This window comes from Adiantum capillus-veneris, chromosome 7 (genome assembly GCF_014529385.1).
Source record: "Adiantum capillus-veneris isolate H3 chromosome 7, ASM1452938v2, whole genome shotgun sequence".
Lineage (NCBI taxonomy): Eukaryota > Viridiplantae > Streptophyta > Polypodiopsida > Polypodiales > Pteridaceae > Adiantum > Adiantum capillus-veneris.
The window spans coordinates 30,143,554-30,151,140 of NC_140937.1; the positions used below are offsets into that span (position 1 = coordinate 30,143,554).

The 7,587-nt window shown below is 38.4% G+C and overlaps 2 pseudogenes; both read right to left on the reverse strand.

Annotated features, from left to right (window-relative positions):
• Positions 1-4,774: 4,774 nt before the first annotated feature.
• On the reverse strand, positions 4,775-5,378 carry LOC147453627 (uncharacterized; annotated as a pseudogene).
• A 693-nt stretch (positions 5,379-6,071) lies between these two features.
• Positions 6,072-7,319, reverse strand: LOC147453628 (uncharacterized; annotated as a pseudogene).
• Positions 7,320-7,587: the final 268 nt, after the last annotated feature.

The window sequence follows — 7,587 nt, forward strand, 5'->3', positions numbered from 1 at the left end:
TCATATCTTGAGCTACACAGCTCCAAGAGATAGGACGTTTAAACCAGTCTATAGAACACTTTGAAAAATACCTTCTACATTTACATTTTATGCACTTTAGTCCCTTCCAAGAAATCACCTTTGAGAAGCCCCGTAGGAGAGCCCTTTGGCCAAAATAACCCCAAAGTACATATACATTTGGCTCCAACTTTGAGCCCCTAACCTTCATGCCTACTTTGTCACCTTAGCATGCACCTGTAGACGCCAATGGCCTTGCGTTCTTCCTTTCTTGGCATCGACACTTTCTGGTTGTACCATCATTGCTCAATCCCCTTTATTGAACATTTATGTTCAACCACAAAAAGGTGTTTATTGAATTGGGAACTACAAAACTAAAGAACACTTGAGCAAACACGTATAAAACAATTGTAACATATGTATAGAGTCTTATTCTTATTTTCCACCAATTCTTTTCAAGCGGATTGCCCAAAACCCTTCATTATAAATGGCTACCATATGAATCAAACACGTCTTTCACCACATTTATTCATCTAAAAAAACTTCATGCAGTGTTGCACCCAAGCATAGAAAATGAATAAGATGATATCTATGTTTGTTGAACAAGCCATAAAAAATTCCAAAAAGACCTCAAGTGAATATGCAAAGACTTTGAAGAATTTAAAACGGTGGACAAAAGCAATCGTGTGAGCTTCTTCTTGTTTTGTTGGTGATTGTAGGCACTTTGATTGATTTCAACACTAGTCCTAAGAAAAAATAGCCACTTTTGTGGAATTTGTGAAAAACTAATTCAATAAATATTTAGATGTCTAAACAATTGCAAAAACCATTTCCGGGAAATATGCCCAATACTTAGTATGAGTTAATAAAAATGTTGAGAAAATAAATAAAGGGTTGAAGTTATCTTTACATGGACATCTCTAGGGACTATTTCAGTACAATGCATATAATTCTATAACTCTCGATACACTGAGAGAGAGAGAGAGAGAGAGAGCATACAGGAAAACTATGCACATGGTCCCTAGGTGCGTGGCAAGCCCTCCTCCACTTCATCCGTGATGTCCTTTAATCACGATGCTCGAAGCTAGTGCTGAGAGTGGGGAGTTGCAAGGCCTGGCTCTCCCAGGAAACAACCGACTACTTGCAAAAATGTTTGCAGACGATTCTCTCCTCTTCTTGAGGGAGCTCCCCAGGTCGTAAGGAAAGCTTTAGAGATGGTACAAATGTTCTCTATAGCTTCGGGGTCCCAATGCAATATAGAGAAGTCAAGGCTGATCTCCCTGTCAGAAAATGACTCATTTGACCCTTCCGATTGGTCGGGGGAGATTTTTACAAAAGGGGATATTTTTAGACATCTGGGGGGCCCTTGGGAGTGGACGTAACCCACAAACAAAGATGTCAGTGGGTCTTGGAAAAAATCATAACGAAAATGAGTAGGTGGGAGTATGTTCTTCTCCCATTCCCAAGCCGGATAAAAGTGATTAATGCCTTTATGCTCCCGTATATTGCCTTCACTAGCTCGCTTCTCAAGATGGCTGGATGTCACTAGAAAGAGTTCTTAAAACCGGTAGTCGCTCGGCCAATGATTCAAGGAGGCCTCGGAATTCTCAACCCTGTGGCCCATGTAGAAGCTTGATGTGCCAAATTTGTAGTCTCCTTGGCTAAACAAGACCAAGCTTGGGCTATCATGATCAGAGATATGCTAGAAGCAGCTAAACTTGGTTCGAAAAGAGGAAAGTGGAGAGGGGTAGAGTTTCATGACAAACTTTTAGCCCCGACGTGGACTACGCTAAGTCTGGGGGGCGGCTCAAGGGAATTGGTAAGGAAATGCAATAGAGCAGCGGGAGTCCTAAAATGGGGGGAAGAAACCAGATACTTCAAGAACTCCATTCTGCATTGGTCCCCCTTGCTTTCCAAAGTTGTAGATCTGCCGCAAAATCCCTATTGGATAGAAGCAGCCAGGAAACTGAATGATAAGGGTCTGAACCGTCTGGGGCAATTCTGGGACAATGATTGGAAGAGTTGGAAAACCACTGAACTTCTGGTAATCTAATTCCAAATTAATAGCTTGGAGGTTTTGCTAGTCAACAAAGGGATGAAAGAGCTTGACAATGCAGTGATGCCAATCTGTGACTCGGAGTTTCATCACGTAGGACAACATGGGCCCATGACATATAAATAATATTTGCCCGAATTTTGGTTCGCTCAAAAAATGTTGCTCGATGTATGCTAAGATGCACATAAAAGGAGACGTGATGTTACATGTTATACATGAGAGAAATATATCCTTTGTAACATATTTGAGTGTTATGAACAAGGAGCTTTAGGATTTGCAACAAACTACTTCTAACATTTTATTATCTTTATGATAGAAAAGAGTTCTCTAACTTTGAATGTATACATTAAAATGATACTCTTCATACTTCAATAATATTAATTATTTTGTTTTATGCCATATATGTGTTGGTGTGAAAAGCTGTTTAAAGCTCTTCGTGATTTTTTACATGGTAGAAGTTAGAAATCATTTTGCAGTACAAAACAAAAACCCTTAAAGTGATTTATGAAGAAGCAGAACTTATAGAATGGTCCTAAGATGATTAAACTTGTAACATATTAGTAGGACTATAGTAGGTCATAAGAACATTGGGCTAGCCTAAACAATTCTTTTTGTACTCTAGTTTATGATTGTTAAAGTTATCAAGGCCGAAAGACAATTTAGAGTGAAGCTAATATCTCATTACCGATTAGCTATAAAATGTCTCATGAAAGTACATACATTATTACACAAAAGATTTATCAGAGTTCAATCAATCCAATGGTGAGAACTGAACTAATCTTTGGGATGACCCAATGTAAAGATGATCATTGAATGCAAATATTTGTTTTTCTCCATGTTTATTAGAATCAAGACTATATTAGTAATGAGAGATATGGATTAAAAATATTGAGGATGATTGTGTCAAGATGTTTGGAGCAAGAGAAGAACACATGAATTGGTCATGGGACCATTTTGTGTATAACATTGAATTTACAAAACAAAAAATATTAACATTTGATCATTTTGGGAATGGGATTTTTTGCAATTGATCTAATATGATCTTCTTGACAGTCCTAAGTGTGCTCACATACATCAATACCATATATGTTGGAGTTAGGATTGCATGTATGCATAGACATCTTGGACAAGATCAAGGTAGACAATAGAGAGTATATTTCTTAGTGTGCAAATAGAAAGAGTAAAATAGACATAGAATGATGGTTGTATATACGATGCATTGGGGAAAAAACCTCCTAGCTAGGAAAAGAGTACCTTGGTGGTCCCAAATGTGTTCACACACATCACTACTACATATGTGGTAATGAATCCTCCCTAGGAGTGATGCGGTGACTAAGAGCTGGTACATAATTATATGGAAGTGCATCACCGTAAGGACATGATCAATCCACAAAGAGAGGCAAGCCCAAAGATTTGCAAAAGGCTTCAAATTATTTCTCATGAGGCAATGCCTATGTGAACATCCCTACAAGGTTGTCTTGAGTCACCACACATAAGCTAATTTTATTTCTCCTACTAAGAGTATTCCCATGTGCATTTTGCAAGCATGAAATATGGGTTCCTTGTAACTGCCAATGTGTTGTAATTGTTCTTGTAGATGATCTTGGTAGTATCATGTCCACATTCAAATCATCCATATAGTATATATCTAGGCCATAAACACTCAATCATTACCTCATAATATGTAAGTATAGGGTGCCTTCACACACTACTAACAGCTCAGACCTAGAGATTGAAGAGATATAACTCAAGCATGATTTCCTCTTTTAATGCAAAATCATGTACGACCCTCAATCCCCTATTCTAGTCAGTTTTCCCCTATTTTAGTCAGTTTTAGCACTTGTATCAATATAAGGCTCCTTGCCACTAGAGCAAATGGCTACAATATCCACCTAATCAACCTTCTTTTATATAAGCCATGCATATCTTTAGCAGCCTTTGTGCATGCCATCCATGTGGCACTTTGCCATTGGGCCTTGCCCTAGACCCTAGATGCTAGCATATGATAGCATAGGATCCTTCTATTGACAAAATACCTCCTCTCTATGACAAATTCACATTAATCACTCTTTTGAACGAAGAATATGCGCTCTAATATCTTAAAGGAAACCCCATCCTGTTTCCTTTTATAGAAACTATAGAAAGCAATCAAACCATATGTAGCCCACTCAAAATACTCATACTTTTGCGATAATACAAATCAATCCACAATGTCACACATAAAAAAAGAGCATCATTTTGGACTTAAGGGAACAATTTCACCTCACCACAAAGTCATTGTATGCATCATCCTACAATATTTTCTCCTTCATTTATTTTGTTCTTCTAAGAGGCTTACTATTAATAGCATATTGTAATGTGCTCTAATTTATGTAATCAAATTGTTGTCAACCTTAATTAGCCATATGTTCGAGGAGGAGGTCACTGCAAGAAAAAATTATTTATCTTGTGAGTTCAAAAATACATATTATTTATTTATATTTTCTCACATTTTGACATACATAAGTGTGTTGAAAGATAAACCTTGATATTTTTTTTATAAATTTAATAAGAAAAGGGTCCCCTTTATTGGTGAAAAAATCACAACTAAAGGGTTTTAAAAATAGGCTTGAACACACATGATGGCCGAGTTTTACTTATAGTGAACACTCGCCCCCCTGGAAAGGCCATATACAAAGTTGGATTATGAAATCTTTCCATTAGCGCATGGTAGAGAGACCCTTATGTTGAAGGTCAGGAGAGTATTTTATGGCAATAATAAGGCCCACAACAACAATCACACTTGCCATCTTTATTTTAAGTAGGTTGCATTTCAGGAAGGCAAGCCAGTGCTTAAAATTCCTCAAAACAAAGAGGAGGATATTAATAGACTGTATGAGGAATCGGAGCAACCACCAATAAAATTTCAAGAAATCCATCAAGAGCAGGAAAAGAAGTTTGGCAAGTTTGGTAGGGATCAACAAGATGCCTACCAGTGTGGCATAAAAAAATGCCCTAATGCTTGTCATGACAACAGAGAAACTTAGCCAATCATCACAATGACTATCACCATCAAGACCATGGTCGACATCCATGCCATCGATATCCATACCATTGTTGACATCAGCATTGAAGGCATCGCCAGCATCTACGCATGTCTCGTTGTCGATGGCATTGTCAAGACATGGATCATCAGCCCCAAGATCTATATTGAAAGATGTGGACCATACATATTTAGGCTTGTTAAACTAACAACAAATAAATTGCAAGAAAAAGAAACGCAGGCACTAAGCCAACTATCACCATCCACAGCAACATACATAGTATTGTTGACAGCAGCCCCCATTCCTATATCGAAACATGCCAAAAAAAAGCACTTTGAGAGGAGGAAAACACAATTTAGATATACTCTCAATAAGAATAGAAAGATCATAGTTTTTGTTGCTCCAAATCAAGTCAATTATTGAACTTTCCACTCTGATTCACTGCACATACTTCTAGCAAAACACTCTAGTAATTGTAAATAGGAACTATCTAAGTTTGATTACAATCAAGGTCTAAGAGTAAAATATTCTCAATATATATATATATATATATATACACATATATATATATATATTTTTTCTTCTCTCGAGTCTTCTAATAGGATTATTGTTAATAACATACTGCTTAATGTGCTCTAATTTATGTAGTCAAATTGTTGTCAACCTTAATTAGCCATATGTTCAAGGAGGGGGTCACTCCAAGATTACTTATCTTGTGAGTTCAACAATGCATATTACTTATTTATATTTTCTCACATTTTGACATACGTAAGAGTGTTGAAAAATTAGCCTTGATAAATTTTTTACAAATTTAATAAGAAAAGGATCCCTTTTATTGGAGAAAAAATAACAACTAAGGGGTTTTAGAAATAGACTTGAACACACATGATGGCCAAGTTTTACATATAGTGAATATTCCTCCCCTGCCCGAAAGGCCATATACAAAGTTGGATTATGATAGGTTTCCATTAGCACATGCTAGAGAAACTCTTATCTTACACGTTAGGAGAGTATTTTATGGCGATAATAAGGCCCACAACAACAACTACACTTGCCATCTTGATTTTAAGTAGGTTGCATTTTAGGAAGGCAAGCCGATGCTTGAAATTCCTCAAGACAAAGAGGAGGATTTTCATAGATTATATGAGGAATCGAATCAACCACCAAGCAAATTTCAAGAAATCCATCAAGAGGACGAGAAGAAGTGTGGCAAGTTTGGCAAGGATCAACAAGATGCCTACCACTGTGGCATAAACAAATGCACCAATGATTGTTATGCCAACAAAGAGACTAAGCCAATCCTCACAATGAATATCATGGTCAACATCCATGCCATTGATATCCATACCATTGTTGACATCTACATTGAACTGATGGCATTGTCAAGACATGGATCATCAGCCCCAAGATCTATATTGAAAGGTGTGGACCATACATACTTAGGATTATTAAACTAGCAACAAATAAATTGCAAGCAAGAAAAACACACCATCACCATGACAATCACCATCACCATCACTATCACAATCACCATCACCATCACCATCATCACCATCACCATCACAATCACCATCACCATCACCATGACCATCACCTTCACCTTCACCATCACCATGACTATCACCATCACCATCACCATCACCAGCACCATGACTATCACCATCCTCACCATGGTCGACATCCTCGCCATCATTATACTCCATTTCTATATCGAAACATGTGCAATATTAAACATTGCAAGAAAAAGAAGGGAAGAAGAAGAAAGGAAGGGGGTTTCTTGTACCTTGAGAGATTCCATTAGGTGCATGTTCAGCAGAGAATCCATTAGCACCATGGTCTACATACACGGCATCAATATACATAGTATTGTTGACAACAACCTTGCAATATTAAACATTGCAAGAAAAACAAGGGAAGAAGAAGAAAGGAAGGGGGTTTCTTGTACCTTGAGAGATTCCATTAGCTGCATCTTCAGCAGAGAATCCATTAGCTACATGTTCAGCTCCACTATCCGCAAGGTCAACATCGCTATCCACAGCAGCGGTGACAGCGAGAGTGGCGACCATTTCAATAGCATGTTCAATAGCGCTAATAGCAGCATCAAGGGCAAGGCCGGGGACATCGAAAGTGGCGACCGCGGTGACGATCATGGCAGTAAAACCAAGCCAGCCAGCAACCTCATCGCTGAGCCCGAATGCCTTCGTGGCCCACTTGACAACGTACTTGGCTGCAATCGAGGCCATATTTGTTCGGAATGCCGTAAAGGATTTGCGTTCGCGCTAATCCTTGTGCTATAATAGCACAAGGTCTTCTGTATGGAAGGCGAGTCGTGCGGCACAATCGTACCCTCATGAATCAGGACACCGATTGAGGGTTGACTTGCCCAAGGAGCAAATAAGAAATATAATTATTGTGTATGGGCAATAGTTTTATTTCTTATTTGTTCCATTGTACCCTCCCTCTCCCCCCCCCCCCCCCCCCCCCTCTCTCTGTCTCTCTCCCCCCTTACTT